The sequence below is a fragment of the Myotis myotis genome, unplaced genomic scaffold, assembly GCF_014108235.1.
Source record: "Myotis myotis isolate mMyoMyo1 unplaced genomic scaffold, mMyoMyo1.p scaffold_m19_p_3, whole genome shotgun sequence".
Classification (NCBI taxonomy): domain Eukaryota; kingdom Metazoa; phylum Chordata; class Mammalia; order Chiroptera; family Vespertilionidae; genus Myotis; species Myotis myotis.
This window is the reverse complement of record NW_023416335.1, coordinates 210,627,879-210,646,573: the sequence shown is the minus strand read 5'-3', so window position 1 is coordinate 210,646,573 and position 18,695 is coordinate 210,627,879. Positions and strand designations below refer to the sequence as shown.

The 18,695-nt window shown below is 45.5% G+C and overlaps 1 protein-coding gene and 1 pseudogene across 3 annotated transcripts in view; one reads left to right on the top strand and one right to left on the bottom strand.

Annotated features, from left to right (window-relative positions):
- The window catches only part of PACSIN2 (protein kinase C and casein kinase substrate in neurons 2), a 117,187-nt gene that overhangs the window by 51,567 nt on the left and 46,925 nt on the right, over window positions 1-18,695 (top strand). For 2 of the 3 annotated variants that reach the window (XM_036297131.1, XM_036297130.1), the window contains exon 2: window positions 592-698. The exons of the other annotated variant lie outside the window; for it this stretch is intronic. The gene's annotated coding sequence lies outside the window, so the exon portion shown is untranslated. The remainder of the gene's footprint in view (window positions 1-591; window positions 699-18,695) is intronic. 3 annotated transcript variants of the gene reach the window in all.
- On the bottom strand, window positions 15,915-16,768 carry LOC118650763 (annotated as a pseudogene).

Sequence of the window (18,695 nt, the reverse complement as noted above, 5' to 3'; positions counted from 1 at the left end):
TTCTTTGAAATAGATTTCTCAGGATGTGAAAGGAAAAGCCTGAACTCTGGGAGCATTTCAGCCCCGGTTAGGGAATACTGACCACTCTAAGTCTTGCTAACCTTACTAAGTCTACACCGACCCAGGTTTTCAGACTATAAAACAATACATTATGATACAAATAAAGGAGGAAATGATTTAAATTTATAAAAAACGGAATTTACCCACCACTTTCCAGAATCAGTTAAAAATAGTCTCTCCTAAAAATCAAATTTGAATCTTTCTGAAAGTCAAGTATGGGAATTAGATGCAAATAGAGGCGTACTGAGAACAGTGGGTGACTGTTCTTAGACCTCAGTGTGGCTCCTTCTGTCCAGTCACCTTAAAATGCCTTGGGGGGAGGTTCATGGGAAAGCACTTATTCGTATTTTCTGAAGTGTACAGAGTATACATGCCTTGAAGAATTTCTGAAACAAATGTACTGTAGGAAAACAGGCATTTTCTTAAATATTTTAATTATACTTAAAGTTGTGGTCAATAACTTTATACCTATTCGAATGTATAAAACCTGAGACTGAAGGAGGAAACATGAGCACTGTTTTTATGTAATAGGTTGGAGCTGTGTCTTCCCTCCTGGTGTTCTGGTCTTCTGTGCTGTCATTATCCTCGGAGAAGCCACTTGCATTTGGTGAACCAGAGGACCCATCCGGCTAAGGAAGGTGAGGAGCCCGCTTCAGGGATGGAGAAAGTTCACTGCTCCCATAATCCAGTAACCTTTGTTCCCCAATCATTCTTATATACAGGGTGTCCCAAAAAATATACACACTTTAAATGATTATAAAGTCAGTGGTTATTAACATACAGTTCTTTTTCAAAGCTTAAAAGAAGCTACAGAAGTGAATAATTTTTTGTGTCAATGCCTATTTTCAAACTTATGACCGTTTTGGTCCAGCCATTGCTGATAACATGAAACAACGGAATCGCAAACATCAAGAATCATTTCGTTCGGTATTTGTGTGCCCTCAGTTTGTTGATTGTTGCTGGGTTTGTACCTTAAACTTTATCTTTTATGTATCCCCATAAAAAAAAAAAAAGTCTAGTGGCACTTTAGGATAAATTTTATTTGTTCAAAGCTTTAGTCTGGTTTCACCCATTATTTCAAATCAGTTAAACCTGAAAAGGAGTGAAAATTAAATGAATTAACAGCTGTTAAAGTGTGTATACCTTTTTTTGGGGGGGACACCCTATATTTTCAGTACATGTTAAGTATAGAATATTTTAACTGACTTCCTTTACTTAATATATAATTGGCCTTCTTAACATATATGCATAAATATGTATATATAAATATGTCATTAATATATAATTGTCCCAGTCAGTAAGTAGTATTTGATATTCCTCCTTGCCCCTCGCTTCTGCCCACATTAGTGTGTATTCTGGTATGCCTGTGAAATTTAAAGATCTGAGGGGGGATGTGGTGCTGACTTGGCTGCAGGACAGGTTGCTATTGGACCAGAGTTTGTGCTGGTGGTGTCAGCGGGGTCTTCCTCACATCCACTCTGCTCAGGCCTTCTCTCCAGGCCTGTAGGGTGCTCTTAGAACCTCCTCTAGGTTGAAGAAACGCCTCCCAGTATCCCAGGTAGATCCAGGCCCTAGAGCGGGGTAAAGAGGTCTGAGTGAATGAGTGAGTGAGTTGCAGTGGTCTCTTCTGTAGAGATTGCTTTTGAAGGCACTACAGTCATGTGTCCCCAGGCTGGTCTAAATGCATTTGCATCTCACAGTTCTGCCTTGATACCAAATGACAGAGTAGCTGTCTATTTAACGTTTCCTTCAGTCCTGGGAATCTGGCCTAAATTTTTTTCTCATTAGACTCTGTCATTCGTGAATTATAAGACATGAATCTTGATGTGGTCTCACAAAGCATATTGTTCTATTTCTGGATGACTTAAAGAATCTAACAGGACGTATTCTGAATTTGAAATGTTTGCCAATGGCCATCACAATAGTACAGGATTTAAAATTTCTTTTTGTTAACGTGAAGACTAAATTTCATATTCAGTCTTGCTTCCCATCGGGATTTGTTCTGCAGCAGAGTCCTTGAGGGAGATCAGGGGAGAATGATTTTGCTGAAAAATGCTTACTTGACATGATGTTGTTGATGTAGTTGACAAGCTAAATGTTGCACTTCCCAGTTTGGAATTCTGTCTTTGATTCTTAAGTTTCTGACCCATATTGCTACTGCTAGTTTAGCAAAATAAATGAAGCACAGGGCAATTTAGGAACAATGAATTGCTCTCATTATGGTTCTTTTCCATAAATAAAAGACACATAAAGAAAAAAATAGCACAGGGCACAGTGAACTAATGATGAAATACCTATTGACTTTGTTAATTTATCTCTGAAAATGTTATGTATGAGACCATGAGGCCATGCAGGCAAGCAGCAGGATCACTTTGGGAGAAGAAATCTTTGTGTGTTTAATGTTGAACTGTAAGGCATTTCATTTATTCTTTGGTGCATCCAGTAAACTGCTGATGTTGAGGAGTTTGATTTGGGATGGTAGAAGTTGTCATCTTGATGAAAAATCATCGTGTGAGGTTTCTGTGAGCTGTCATCATCCCGCCGCCTGACTGCTCTCACCGATGGCCATGCAGGGACACGCAGGCACCTGAGCGAGCTCCGGGCTCGTTTCCATTAGGTGACAGCCTGGAGGGGCAGTCCGCCTGGATGCCGGCTGGCTGGATCCATTGTTCCTTTCTGCTTGGGTGCATTCATTCTTTTCATTTAATTTCTAAACTAAGTGAGTACCATTTGGCGTGGGTGTATAATGAGCTACCTCAAGCACGAAGGGCTTTGGAGAGATTTTTCTTAAAAATAAAGAGTTCTAGGGTATGCCGTGGAGGCCCCAGCATGGTGCAGCTGGTCGCTCCTGGAGCCAGACTCAGCCTCCTGGAGCAGTGAGGACTGCTGCAGCTTTGGGTGTCACCTGTGTGCCAGGTGCAATCCAGGCCCTGCAGTGTGTGGCCCAGTGTGTGCAGCGTCCTTCCCATCACTGTGCATCAGGGCCTGGAATGCCAGGCACGTCCTCATCTACCTCTTGCCGGTGGACGCCTCAGCTGCCACCACGGTCGTTGTGGGCGCTGTGTTTCTAGTCTAGCTGTTGGTGGTGTCAGGCTTGTACCTGGAGACTTAAGGTTGATGATGTGGGATACTTCCAAGTTACCAACACCGTCTTTGTCAGTACCTTTCCTGACCTTCCCAAGGATAGTCTTCATTCTGGGTTTTGTTGTACCGAGCTTCCTCCTGGTGGTTTCCTGTGCTTTGCGCTATACCTGGCCATCACCAACCAGACCGTGAATGAGTGGTACAGAGGTGACCGGGCCTGGTGCCAGCATTGCTCCCATGTGGCCCGGCCCCCATCAGCAGAGCCCCAGGTCTACCAGAACATTCGCTCCTCTGGGCTTTGAGGCAACCTTGGAGAGATCTTTCTACCTGCTGCTGCACATTATGAAAGAAAGAAGAAATGAGAATGGAAAGAGTCTTACTGCCGCTTAAATACAGTATACATTTATTTATACAGATGGATACTTACTTTCTTAAAAAAAAAGAAGAAGAAGAAGAAGCTCTGTTTTGTCAGTCTGTGTCAGGCACTGTGCGCGGCCCTGAGATCCATGGTTGTCGAGTTCTTGCTTCGGAGAAGCTCACAATCCAGTGGAGTAGATGGGGGTGATGAGTCATCTAGAGTTATAGGGACCTCATTCTGCCGTGAAGAATGGGGGAGGCTGGGAAAACATCACAGGTGTGTTTTGGAGACAGGGGTTTTCAGTCACACGAGAGATGGAGGAAACAATATATGCAGAGGCAAGGAGGTCAGGAAGAACATGGCGTATTTGAGCCTGTTGGCTCTCTGAGCAGCACCATGGCGGTCTGCAGGAACCAGTGCCTTATTCTCTTGGTTCATGGGTCGATGCTCAGCCGCTTGAGCCACACCAGCAGGGCAGTGCCTTACTCTCAGCACTAATCTCCCCACCCTCCCCATCCTCTAATCCAGGGGTGGGCAAACTTTTTGACTCGAGGGCCACAGTGGGTTCTTAAACTGGACTGGAGGGCCGGAACAAAAGCATGGATGCAGTGTTTGTGTGAACTAATATAAATTCAAAGTAAACATCATTACATAAAAGGGTACGGTCTTTTTTTTCAATAGTTTTATTCATTTCAAACGGGCCGGATCCGGCCCGCGGGCCGTAGTTTGCCCACGGCTGCTCTAATCCCTACTATTTGCTGGCCATTCTTGGCTCTGAGAAAGGAAATGTTTTTGAGCCCAAGTTATGCCTGTGAAGACTCTGGGGTCTTGAAAAGAAGTCTCAAGAGAGCATTGCTTAAGGTGCTTCATTTCCTAACCCCCCTTTTGATTTGTTTCCAAAATTAAAGAGTATTCCTCCCCCCCCCGCCCCAAGAAGAACAAGTGCCTTACAGAAGGCAGAAAAAGGGGAGCCAATAAGGAAGTAGTCCATTCATTTTCCAAGGAAGATTGGTGTGACGTGACATGGAAACACCTCCTGTATGCTTCGTACTGGGGATTGAGCCCACAACCTGGGCATAGGCCCTGACCAGGAATCAAACCAGTGACCTCTTGGTTCATGGGTCCATAGTTAACCATTGCGCTACACTTGCCTGGCTCAAGAGTCATGTTGTGTGTGTGTTTTAAAATATATGTTTATTGATTTCAGAGAGGAAGAGAGAGAGAGAGGAATATCAATGATGAGAGAGAATCATTGATTGGCTGCCTCCTACATGCCCCAACTGGGGATTGAGTTGCAACCCAGCCATATGCTCCCACCCAGAATTGAACTGTGACCTCCTGGTTCAATGCTCAATCACTGAGCCACCCCAACTGGACGAGAGTCGTGTTTTTGAAGTGAGTCTAGCTGATCTTCAGAACTATGAAGTTGCATTTAGAAAAGTCAAGCCAATTACTGAGGCTGTTCAGGGCAAACACTACCTAATTTTCATCGCATGGATGTTATTCGTGACAGAATGTGCTCCATGGTCAAAAAATGGCAAACGAAGCTCATATTGATGTCAAGACTACTGGTGGTTAGTTCCTTCATCTACTCCGTGTGGGTTACACTGAAAAAAGCTACAGTCAGGTTCGGAAGACTTCTTTGCTCAGCATCAGCAGGTCCACCAAATCCAGAAGATGATGGACATCATGAGCCGAGAGGTGCAGACAAGTGATTTGAAAGCAGTGGTCAACAAATGGATTCCAGCTGGCATTGGGAAAGACATGGAAAAGCTTTGCCAGCCTATTTTTCCGGTCCATGATGTCTTTGTTAGAAAAGTCAAAATGCTGAAGAAACCCATTCCCTGCGAGCTTCAGATCTTGCCTCAGGCTCTCTTCCCTGGCTTCCTTCAGGTCAGTATCTCCTTGTGCTCCACTGCACTTGTAGTCACAGTCATCCTTGCGTCTGGGAGAGTGTAGGTGGTGTCCTCATCATTTCTCTCTCACTCTGTGGCAGGCATAGTGGTTAAGCGTTGGGGACAGAGAGATTTAATTTCAAAAGTAGTCATTTACTTGCCAGAGGGCTTTGGGCAAGATATTCCACCTGTCTGAGTCTCAGTGTCTTTATCTGTCAAGTGAGGATTACAGTGGTATTTCCCTCATGGTAAATGAGACCCACTGCACAGAGCCCCCAGCACTGTAGCTCTGAAATCCCAGCAGTCCATCAAGCTTGCTAAAACCCTATCAGCTACAAATAATGATGTTTTCTTTCTTTTCTAATTCTTACATCTTTTACTATTTTCTTTATTGCATCGGCTAATACCGCTAGTACAATATAAATAGGAATGGTATTGCATAGATGCAGCCTTTTCTTGTTCTGGTGCCTTCTAATTGCTATAGTTTTTCTGGTGAGTTAAAAAATTCTTTTAGATTCTTTTTATTTATTTTTTATTACAGTTGACATACAATATTATATTAGATTCAGGTGTACAACATAGTGGTTAGATATTTATGTAACTTAAGAAGTGTTTTTTGCCTTCTTTTGTTTTGAATCCTGTTATTACCCCTCACCCCCTTCATTGCATTTGTTTTTTCTTAAGTTAGAAATTAAATTCTGTCTAGTCCTTTAGTAGCTATCCTAGATATTTTAACGCATTTAACAAAATTTAAAGTAATGTCTTTACTTTTCCCTTGACTAATGAAAGGATTTAAATCCTTTTAACTCCACACTTCCTTCCAACTTGTCCAGTATTTCTTTCCTGAATTGTTTAATTCTGAAAATTAGATGTTGTGTTTCATGCAGTCAATGCTGTTTAGATTTATCCATATATTTACCAGTATATTCACTTACCATCTTTCTTGTGCTTCAAGCTTTTCACCTCAGATTATTTCATTTTGCCTAAAGTATATTCTTTAAAATTTCCTTTTCTGTGAAGATTTTTTGGTGTGGTATATATGTTATCTGTCTTAAAATGCCAAATTCTTTGTTCTTAAAAACTAGTTTTGCTGGGTATGGAATTCTTAGTTGGCAGTCATTGTTACTCAGCATATAATATATATGATTTCATTGTCTTCTGACTTTGACTTTTGCTCTTAGTTCAGGTGCCATTCTTTGTGACCTTTCTGCTGACTGCTTTTATGATCTGTTCCATAACTTTGAGGTTTTATAGTTTTGCTTTAATTGTGGTATGGATCTCTCTCTCTTAAAATCTTGCTTGAGTTCATTGGGCTTCCTTGATTTGTGGTTTAGTCTGAAAAATTATCTTTAGATATTGCTTCTTCCCCATTCTTGATGTTCATCATCTTCTTCTGGAACTTCATTAGATGTAAGTTAGATTTCACTTTTTCTCCACGTCTATTAATTTTTCTTTTCTCCCTTTGTTATTTCAGAAAGAAACCTGATTTATCTACTTTTATTCTGTGGTCACTTCTTTAAATTTGTGTTTTTAGTGTCTCTATCTCTCTTTATTTTATGCCAACTCAGTGATGTAAATATATTTTGTTCAGCTTTTTAAATTTTGCAACAGGAGACTCATTAAGATACCTGCTTTTTCTTGCTGCTGAAAACAGAAGTCTGTTCTGTCACACTGTGTGTTTGCTCCAGAGCCTAGCACATTCCTTGACTCATTCATTCCAGACATGTTCATTGTATGCCTGTTATACATCAATGCTAAGGATACAAGTTGAACAAGGACTTGGTGTTTCAGGAGCTTGCATTCTGGTGAGTGGAAAGAGACAGTATGTAAGTTGGCCTGTGGGGTAAGTGTTAGGGCAGAGTGTCAGAGGAATGGGGATGGATTAGGGGAGGCTTTCCTCAGAAGAAGGTGATGTGTAAGCAGATGTCTGGTGATGTAAGGTAGGCAGCACAGCCTGCAGATGTTGGAGGAAGGGTGTTCCTGGCACAGGGGTAGCCAATGCAAAGTTGGGGCTAAGCCTGGTGCACTTGGTGGCCCACAGAAAGGTCACGGTGGCTGGAGGAGTCGGGAGCCAGGATTGGAAGGAGCTGAGACTGAAGTTGGAAGCTGGGGCCAGATAGCATGGGGTCTTGTAGGTCAGAGAGGGAAGGGTAGGAAAGTATGATAGAGAGCTCTTGGCAAGTTTTGAGTTTGGTGGCTTGAACCAGGTGGCTGAACAGAGGTAGTGTGAGGTGGCCACAGTCTGGCCCTGTTTCAAGGTGGAGCTGATGGCATGTCGGGTGTGAGGGAAGGAGAGGAGTCAGGGATCACGCCCGGGCAGAGTCCTGGGCAGCTGCATAGATGATGGAGCTGTTTACTGAAGGAGAAAGATTAGGGTAGAAGCCCATGAGTGGGTGGTTGGGGGAGCAGAAAGTAAGTGTTGGGCAGTGCGTCTGAGACGTCTCTCAGATGCCCAGGAGTGGGTCCTGAGCCAGTGGCTGGGTTATGAGGGAGTTGGAGCTCCAGGGAGAGGTCTGTACTGGAGAAGTAAAGTCAGGGAAGAAGCAGGTCGCCTAGGAAATGGGTGTGCATATCTCGGAGCCATGGGCCCTACTAGTTCTCGCACAGCCATGAAGGTGTTGCCTGGGGACTTTGTAGGACAGACTGAAAGGCATGTGGGCACTGGGATTGAGTGAATGTAAGTGATACCCAAGCCAGTTATCTGTAACCTGAAGATAAGGAACTTGAATTCCTTTACCGGAAAAGCTTGAATTTCATGCTTTGGAAATTGTGGAAGGTGCCTAGTGGTGCTTTATTTTCCTTTTAGATTTTCAAAAGTAACTCAACTAGGCCCGGCTGGCGTGGCTCAGTGGTTGAGCATCGACCTATGAACCAGGAGGTCACAGTTCAATTACCAGTCAGGGCACATGCCTGGGTTTCGGGCTCGATATCCAGTGTGGGGCATGCAGGAGGCAGCCGATCGATGATTCTCTCTCATCATTGATGTTTCTTTGTCTTTCTCCCTCTCCCTTCCTCTCTGAAATCAATAAAAATATCTTTTTAAAAAACTTCACTAGTATATTCTTAGGGTAGAAAAATTAAGAAATACAGGTACGCAAAAAGAAAAACCCAAAACTCACATACTCCACCATCCAGAGAAGGGGGAAAAGTTAACATGTGTTCAAGTATTTGCTCAGATGTCCCCTCCTCAGGAAAATCTTCCTGACCCCTGTGTGCCCCAACCCTCACCCCACCTGCCGCCACATTCCTTACTGGTCTGTCTGCAGGTCTTCTGGGCCTGACCGTCAGCAGGGCCTTTCCCACTCTCCTTCACCCCTGTACCCCTTCTGCCTGGCACATCACACGCCTTCATTACATTTTGTTGAATTCACACACTTTGGCTATGCCTTCCAGACTTCTTTTCTGGGCAGACACCACTCTTAAACATGCTTTTTTAATTAAGCTAAAGTGTTTGGTGTTTTAGCTACTACAGAGTATCTGTGCACTCAGTCTGTCTTTCCAGCTGGGGCACCTCAAACTCACACTCACTGGGCTGCAGGCAGCAGGCTTCTCCTTCCTCCTCCCTCCCTTGCTCCCTCCCTCGCTCCCTCCCTCCCTCCCAGCCTAGTCAGATGTGACCTTGACTTATCTTTCCTGCTGCTATACTGTGCGCTCATGGACTGCAGAGCCCTGTCTTATGATGGATTTATTTCACTCCCTTCCCCCAGCTCTTAGCAAGGTTTCTGGAACTCGGAAAGTAAATGTTTTTAGAATATTGGGGAAAATATGCATAAAATAATAAACATTGTTTTGACTTAGCATTTTACCCAGTTTTTCAGAATAAATTATATATTTTATTGGAAATGTTTAAAATTTTGGGACATAGGCTATTTCTTTTTCTTTTTTTTTTTTTAAATATATTTTATTGATTTTTCACAGAGAGGAAGGGAAAGAGATAGAAAGTTAGAAACATCGATGAGAGAGAAACATCGATCAGCTGCCTCCTGCACATCTCCCACTGGGGATGTGCCCTCAACCCAGGTACATGCCCCTGACCGGAATCGAACACGGGACCCTTCAGTCCGCAGGCCGACGCTCTATCCACTGAGCCAAACCGGTTTCGGCGGCTATTTCTTAATTAAGACAGCCAAATTGACAACTGTTTTATTAAGGAAAGGCTGTGTGTGTGTGTGTGTGTGTGTGTGTGTGTGTGTATGTGTGTGTGAGAGAAAGAGAAAGAAAAAAAGGGTGTATGAGGAAAGAAGGAGAGAGAGAGAGGGTGTGGGAGGCATGGGGGGTGTCTGTGCGTGATATGTATGTTTATGTCTGTGTTTGGTATTATAATTGAAGTTAAGATAGTAACCAAGCCATTTTCAGGGTTTCTTAGATAATATTTATGCTAGTTGGGCATCTATATATATAAAACCCTAATATGCAAATAGACCTAATGGCAGAACAACTGAACAACTGGTTGCTATGACGTGCACTGACCACCAAGGGGTGCATGCGGAACATGGCAGGCATCGGCTATAGTGGGATGGTAGAGCAGGTGAGCGGGGACACCAGACCAAGGCGGGGTGCCGGTCGCTGTCATTGGGGCGAGCCTTTGGTGGTTACTGAAAATTCTTTGCTCCCATGCACCACAGTCCTGTCTGGTGTTTGCGCCTGCTGCTGGCGCCAGCCCCATTTGCACCCGCTGCTGGTGCCAGAGCCACCACTCGCACCCGCTACTGGCACCTGGCGCCGACCCTGATTGCTTGTTGCTGTCAGTGGGTGCAAGCTGCGGTTGTAGGCCCTGATTGCCCCTCAGGGCTTCTCCATCTCCCCCTGCTCCTGAGGGGCAATCGAAGCTGGCAGCCGCCTCTCGCACCTGCTGCCGGTGACGGCTTTGCTCACACCCACAGCCAGCGCCGGAGCTGCTGCTCATACCTGCTTCCGGCGCCTGGTGCCGGTCCCGATTGCTCTGCGCTGTCAGTGGGTGCAAGTGGCAGCTGCTGGTCCTGATCGCCCCTGAGGGCTTCTCACCTCCCCCTGCTCCTGAAGGGCGATCAGGGCAGCAGCTGCGACTCACAGCACTCTTGAATTCCTTTCCCGTCAGCGGGTGTGAGTGGGGCCAGTGCTGTCAGCGCGTGGGAGCAGTGGCGGGGGAGCGGGGCTGCCAGCAGACAGGGAACTGGGGGCCACGGCAGGAGGGGTCGGGCAGGGCCACGGAGGATGGGCCGAAACCCATCCCTGTGCCCTCCACAGTCTTGCGGCCCACAGTTCCTTTTCAAGGTGCATGAATTCGTGCACTGGGCCCCTAATTGTATCATAAATAGAAATAGCATAAATTTTTCTTCTTTGTAACCTGGTAACTGGAAATGTATATTAGGCAGGTAGCATCATGAAAAAAAATATAGGAAGCTTAATATTGCAGGCGTTTGTTTTGTATTCCTGGAGTTTTCAGTGCACAACTGAGAAATGAGCATGTAAGTCTTGTTTGCTGAAGTGACATGAGCCCTATGGGATGAGTCATGGCCAGAGAGACTGAGAGGAGTGTAATGGGGCCAAGCAGGTATAGATGGACATTTGCCGAGTGCCTCATGTGTTTAGGCATTTACATATAATGTGCCATTTAGATTACTTATAACTTCCCTGAGCAGTAAGTCAGCCATGGTTATCCCCATTTTATCAATGGGAAGAATGAGGCTTACAAGTTAAAACTGGTAGCTGTCACAGCTAGTTCAAACCATGGGCTCTCTCTGTTCTCCTTGTTTAAGGGAAACTTTTGCTATATTATGCTTGGTTTTAGCTCATCAGTTTTAGATTGTTGCTTGATAAGTAGATGCCCTGTTTATTTTTTCAAATTATTGGATAGGCCTTCATGTTATATGAACTTATAAACTTTATATGAACTTTTTAAAAATAAAATCACTGTCAGGTTAGAACTAGTTGTCAGTTTGTCACACCAGGTCCAAACTGGCCCTATGTCCTTCTCTAAAACAGAAGACGTTGGCTCTAGCTTGTACATTTGAATGAAACGGAATAGTTTCTTGAGGAAGTAGCACCATAGTTGAGTGCATAGACACCTACTTAAAAACCAAATCCTTTTGTGGTTTGTGTGACTTTTTTTAACTTCAAAGGCACATATTCATAGCACTGCTTGAGAAGTATTTGAGCCGTTCACTTCCTGACAGAGCTCTGATGGGCGTGAGTTCTCGTCAGTGGTTTCCTAGCCTTGTGGTGGGTGGCAGGGCAGCACGTGCTGGTAGGTAGACGGAGCAGAGGTCTCTCTTCTTGCAGTGTAATGAGTGACTCAGGCTGGCACCTAGCGATGTGCCCTTGGGCACCCTGCCCTTTGTAAATTCTCTCTCCCCTTTGCTTAGAAGCCAGAGCCACTTCCTAGGACCTGCCTCAAGGCCCTGTGTGACCCTGCACTGAACTGGTGTGTACCTCCTTCTCTTTGTCATGCAGGGTCCTCTACCTGAGGTGCCTGTCCCTCCAGCTCATGAGTTCCATGGAAATGTCAGTCCGTGCACCCTTTCTGGACCCCCCTGTCTGTTCCTATAGCATTTTGTGCAGAATTCTCTTTGAATACTTGCATTCTCTGTGTTAGAGGAGGTTGTGTCCATGTCTGTCAACCCCATGGGAAGGGGAATGCTCAGTGTTTGTGCCTGGCCTGTTTGACGGAGTCTGGCCCGTAGTCACCATCATCAGCCTGGCACTGTGACCGGTTGTTGAAGGCCCCACACTGGCACTGTGCCAGGTCTCAGATGCCATTGGATCCTCAGAACCTCGAAGGCAGATTGGATTCCATTTTACAGATAAGCAGTATCAATCACAGACCTCTTAAGTAGTTTGCGTGAGGTGACTGGGCCATTCAGCAGGCACACCAGCATGTCTTGTTAAAGAATCGCAGGTGCACATTTCAGAGACCTAGATTTACCCAGGAGCGCTGTGTTCTTTGGTATTACTCTCTTGCTGCCTCTAGCTTTCAGGTGGGGGACGCCGGCCTGCAGTCCTTTCTCAAGGATTCAGCAGGGAGGTGCGCTCAGAAAGAGTCTGAGGGAGGGAAGAACCTCCGAAGTGTCTCGCTCTGCAGGAAAAGAGGCAGCGGGAACTGCCCACAGAGGCCCTTTGTGTGACAGGAAGTCCTGCGCTGGAAGGACTGCCTCAAAGTGGAGGGGTTGAAAGAGCTGAAGTGGTTGACCCGAGGCCACTCTGACTCATGCAGTTGTTAATATGCCCTTTGTGAATCTTGGGAACCTGCTTCAGCAGACCTCGGAGGTGGCCTCCTGACCGCCAGCTCTCAGGGGTCAGCATTTCTCCTGTCGCCTGCCCTTGTGAATGCCCCCATTTTCTTGCCTGAACAAAGGACAGCCTCCCGATCCATTCTATAGTTTCCCTTCTGCTTTTGCTGGAGAACCTTTCTGTCTCATCTGGGCCTACGTGATTTTCTTTTTTTAAGCTTAAAGTGTGTGTCTTAAGTTGGAAAATTTGCAGCTCAAGGAAGAAGTATCCCACTGGGCAAGTGCTTCTGACCGAGAGAAGGAATCCTCGGGAAGGGTTTGATGTAGCTTAATAGCTGGCGGTGGTGGAGCTGCACCAAGAGCTCAGGGAGTGAAGATGAAATGAAGGTGCCCGAATCGACAGCCCAGTTCCCCGCAGCTTCACCAGACACGCTGTCGTATCTGTGGCCATCTATGTCACTTGTTAGGCACTGTGGGTAGGATGCAGGACACCCTGAAGCGAACGGGGGAGGTAGTGGCGGTGATAAGCTGACACGTCCTCATGTGCTCTCCAACCCTGACCACCATCTCCATGAGAGAGAGAAAGAGAGAGAGAAAGAAAGGGAGAATGTGTGTAATGCTGCTTGTGTGAAGGGATTCTAAAATTATGTTGGAATAACGCCGCTCTGTCTTTGGCAGGCAGCTTTACTTTACGTGTTGGGACTCCTCCTGGGTTGACTTGGTGGCAAATCAATGTACATTTGTTCTTTAGAGCCATAAAGTGAGTCTTTGTTGAATGTGACTGCCTGGGCCATCAGCGTAGAAGGCTTGCGTATGTGGGGCAGAAGAAGCCACAGCTATTGAATGTGTTTAACTGTGGCTCATACATGCTTTTTAGATTTTGGTGACTAGAGGTCATATCCTTTTCCATATTTAGAGTGGTGGAGATCAGAACTGCAAAGACCCTTTTCATCTAGCCCACCCTCACATTGTGGAGAAGAGGAAGTGAGTATCAGGAGGGTGGGGGTGGGAATAGATGTGAGAAGGACTCCAGCCCCCTCCCCATTCATGTGATGAAACCTGGGATGAGTTACTCAAAGGTGGCTTAGCCCTGGCTGGTTTGGCTCAGTGGACAGGGCATCGGCCTGCGGACTGAAGGTTTGATTCCAGTCAAGGGCACATGCCTGGGTTTGGGGCTCGGTCCCCAGTGGGGGATGTGTGGGAGGCAGCCGATTGGTGATTCTCTCATCGTTGATGTTTCTGTCTCTCCCTTCCTCTCTGAAATCAATAAAAATATATTTTTTTTAAAAAGTGGCTTAGTGTCTGGTGAAAGACAACTTAGTATGACTGCCCTTTAAATTTCTGGTAAATTTTCCCCATTAATGCAACTACTAGTCCAAAGGAAGACACATGGTGTTTATAGTTATGGAAGGAGGTTCTATGATTACAAATATTAGTCAACTGAGAAAGTGTCCAGGTGTCTGAATGATGAGTCTTCTTTGTGTGTCCACCACTCTTCTGGCATTTTGGCACGACCTCGTGGGGGCCTGATCCCACTTCTGTCTCTGCCTAACACTGGCAGGTGGCCTGCCAGCCTCTCCTTGAACTTCAGAGGCAACACTGCTGAGGACTCCTTCCTAGTGTTGGAGAGCTGGGCGTTTAGTGAGTTTTTATGTGTGGAAAGCCATGCGTGACCCATTCTCTTGAACGTGAATCCAGCTTTGTTATGTGAAGAAAGAGTATGATTTCCCTTTCCCTGGTGCAAATATGGATGCATCTTAAAATGGACCACTGAAGCCACTTCACAGAAACGAGGCTAAGGAGACTCCCTGCGTCACCACGGTCTTCTCCATCCCTTGTATACCTCCCTCCCCCACTCACACACACACACAGTTGGTCATTTGTTGGTTCAGACATTCAGTCACTTAGCAAATATTTGAGCGTCTACCTCACTGGGCTACAAAAATGAAAATACCGAGAGAAGGAAGTCCTTGCCTTTAAAGTTTGTGAAATGAATGTCTGTGTGCTGCTATACTCTGCTTTTCTTTGCTTACACCCAGTTTCGCATATAAAACGGCTTACCTGCTTGTCCTTTATAATGGCCGTGTGGCATCCATTCTGTCAACTCACCATGTTTTCTCAGTTCACGAGCATTTGACTTGTCTCCAGTCTTTGTTGTTATAAATATTACTGAGATGAACATTTTGTTCAGGCTATTTTTCTTTGAGTTTATTTGCTTGCGGCATATTCCCCAAAGTGGGACTGCTGGGTTAGAGGTCGGTAACTATTATCAGCCTTGTTCTGTATTTCCAGATTTTTCCATGAAGGCTATTAGCAGTGTTAGAATACATTCCTATTTTCCTATAGCCCACTAAAACTGGCATTGTCATTTTAATTTTTCTTATTTTTATAAGTTACTGCCTTTTTTTGTGTTGTTTTTAATCCTTACCTGAGGCTATTCTTCCATTGATTTTTAGGGAGAGTGGGAGAGAGAGGGAAAGACAGAGAGAAACATCGATGTGAGAGAAACACATCGATTGATTGCCTCCTGCATGAGCCCCGACCAGGGCCAGGGCTAGGGAGGAGCCTGCAACCAGGTATGTGCCCTTGACAGGAATCAAACCCGGGACCCTTTGGTCTGTAGGCTGACACTCTATCCACTGAGCCAAATTGGCTAGGGCAAGTTATTTCCATTTTTAAAGGGAGTTAAGCTATTTTCCTCACATGGTAATTTGCTCTGTTAGACTTGGCTAGGTTACGTTGCAGTAATAAGCGAGCCCCAAATCTCAGAGGTTTAAGCTAACAAAAATATATTTCTTATTGTGCCTATCACTGGGGGGTAGTTCCACACAGCCGCTCTAGAGCCAGGCTGGTTGAGGTCCCTCTGTCCTGTAGCTGCAGTGGATGCTTCTTGGTGGATGACAGGCAGAAAGGAGAGGGCCAGGACTGTGCGAGGCTCTTCACTGGTTACGGGCCTGGCTTAGCGGGCGGAACTTCAGGGAGCCTTCCTGTCGGTGCCCAGCTGTCTTTCCTCCAGTATGCTCACCTACGGCAGCTCCTTTGGCCCCTCAGTCTTCATATCAGCCCTGAACATAGTTTAGGTAATAAGATTTTGTCAGTTGTGTTGAATCCATTTTTCTTTATTTGCTTTCCACATGACATTTTATTATGCAGAGGTTTAAATAATTACATAAGTTTTGGGGACATCCATCTTTTTCTCTGGTATTTCTTTTTTTTTTTTTTTTTTTTTAAACCCCCAGTGATCTCTGAACTTTTTATTGGCCTCCTGCCCCCCAAGGGGTGCTCCACTTCTGCTGCCTCCTTAACACCTCAGAACTTTGGTGTCACTGACCTCAGACACCACTTTGCCAGACATCCTGTGGTGGTGGTCTCTAGGATGGAGTGTATGGAGTTGCTGTTGTCCAGGGCATCACCAAAACCGAAGTTCTCCCCTGCTTCCAGCCGGCAGCCATAGGTGGTGATCTCAGCCTCCAGCTTGACCTTGATGTTCAGCAGGGCCTTGCACTCCTGGGCCTGGTGCTGCCTCTCTGCCCAGGTCTGGGGAGCTCTGCCTCCAGGTAGAGCAGGATCCTGCCTGCTGTTCCATCTGCCTGGCATAGCGTGTCTCACTGCCCGCAGGCTGTTCTCCAAGCTGGTCTTCAGAGGTCTCAAGTTCAGGTCTATCTCCAAGAACTGAACCATTTGTCTTAGCTCCAGGGGTGTCATCTCAGCAGCGCCTATCTTAGCGGTCTGCGAGGTGGCCACTGTGGTGCTCTCCTCAATCTGGTGGGACCAGTGCTTGTCTAGCTCCTCTCGGTTCTTCTGAGCCAGCTCGTCATACTAGGCCTGCTGTCTGCCAGGATCTTGCTGAGGTCCTGAGGTTTGGGAGCACCCAACTCCACAGTCAGCCCAGAGTTGGCAATCTGGTTTTGTAGACCATTTGCTTCCTCCTCGTGGTTCTTCATGAAGAGCAGCTCCTCCTTGAGAGCTTTGATCTCTGTCTCCAGCTGCAGCCAAGTGACACTTTCAGAGCCAGTGATGTCACTCTCCAGTCGGTGCATGGCCGACTCTATCTCATACTTGACTCTGAAGTCATCAGCAGCAAGACATGCCTTGTCCATCTGCAGAATGATGCTGGCATTGTCCACAGAACCTGCAAAGATCTGAGCCCTCTGGTCTTCCATGGTCTTGAAATAGTGCCCCCAGTCTCTGACCTGGGGTCCCTTCTCCACGTGTTCCTGGATTATGCTCTCCAGTCTCCCGAGTATCAGCCTTCAGGCTCCTCACCCTCTCCAAGTAGGAGGCCAGGTGGTCACTCAGGCATTGCTTAGTCTGCTTCTTACTCCGGATGCCCCCATATGCTGCCAGACCCCCCAACCATCCTCACAGTCAGGCCCCCGGACCCCAGCCACCTGGATGCTGGTGGAGTGGGATACGGTGATCCAGGAGCCTGAGCCCCAGCTGGCTGTGCTACTGGCAGGCTGGGCTCAGTGGCTGGGAGAGTGCACGGAGCCCCGGGTTCGGGAGTTTGTGAAGAAAGAAGCCAGAGCGGGTGCTGAAGCTCATGTTGTTCAGGGAGACAGCGAGAGGCCAAGATTCAGGTTCCAGCAGTCTCTTTTGTTTCTTTAGTATCACAATTTATCCTTTTCTTGGAGCCAGAGAATAAGCTATTTTCTTTGAGTTGCTTAAAATAGATTTTTATTTGGCTCCATCTGACGCTTCAAACTAATCCAAATATATAATGTAATGTCAAGGGGTTTTAATCTAAGTTAACTTAGGTTTCTGGTGATATGTTTGTTCTGTAACATGAAAAACCTGAGCATCCCTTCAGTGCAACTCCCTGCACGATGAAAACACTCCTCAAGGTAGGAACGCCCTCGACCTGATAGAGGGCGTGATGAAAACTCACAGAGCTGGGTGAAGAGGACTGAGGGCAGGGTGTCTGCTCTCACCACTGCTACTCACCGCTAGCCAGGGCGGTGAGGCAAGAACGGTAAATGAAAGGCATACAGATCAGAAAGCAAAACGTAAAACTATCTCAGTTCACAGATGATGTGATCTTACATGTAACAATCCTAAGGAATCTAATAAAAACTATTAGAACTAATATATACGAGTTCAACAAGTTTCAGAATACAAGATCAATATATAAACGATATGGTATTTCTGTAGACTAACAATGGATAATCCAAAAATAAAATTTAGAAAACAATTCCGTATAATAGCATGAAAAATAGTAAAATATTTAGGAATAAATTTGAAATACAAGACTTGTACACTGAAAACTACAAAACATTGTTGAAAGAAATTAAAGGTAAACTCAAGTAAATGGAAAGATATTCCACATCCATGCATTGGAAGACTTAACATTGTTAAGTTGGCAGTATTCCCTAAATTGATATTCAGATTCAGTGTAACCCCTATCAAAAGCCCAGCGACTTCTTTTGTAGAAATCAACAAGCTGATCTTAAAATTCATATGGAAATGCAAAGTATCCAGAATAGTCAAAACAATTTGGAAAAAGCAGAACTCACACTTCCCAATTTCAAAACGTGTACAAGTGTTCAAGGCTGGTATTGGCATGAGGGTAGAACCAAGAGAACAGAATGAATCCCTAACATTTATGGTCAGTTGATTTTAGACAAGAGCGTCAAGCCAAAGAATAATGAGTAGTGTTTTGAACAGTTAGTGCTGGGACCACCTGGTATCTACATGTAACAGAATGAATATGGACCTTTGCCCCACACCACATATAAACTGAGCTCTAAATGAATCAGAGACCAAGTGTAAGAGCTAAATCTATAAAATTCTTAGAGGAAAACAGGCGTAACTGTTCAGCACCTTGGATTAGGCAATGGTTTCTTAGCTATGACACCAAAACAAACAACAAAAGGAAGAAAGAAACTCGGCCGAGTGGCTCCGCTGGTTGAGGCTGTGTCCTGTGTGCTGAAAGATTGCCAGCTGATTCCCGGTCAGGGCGCATCCTGGGGTTTCGAGTTTGATCCTGATCGGGGCATGAACGGAAATCAACTGATCGATGTTTCTCACATCAGCGTTTCCCTTCCCTTCAGCATGTCTCAGGATTAACATAAATAAATAAATAAATAAATA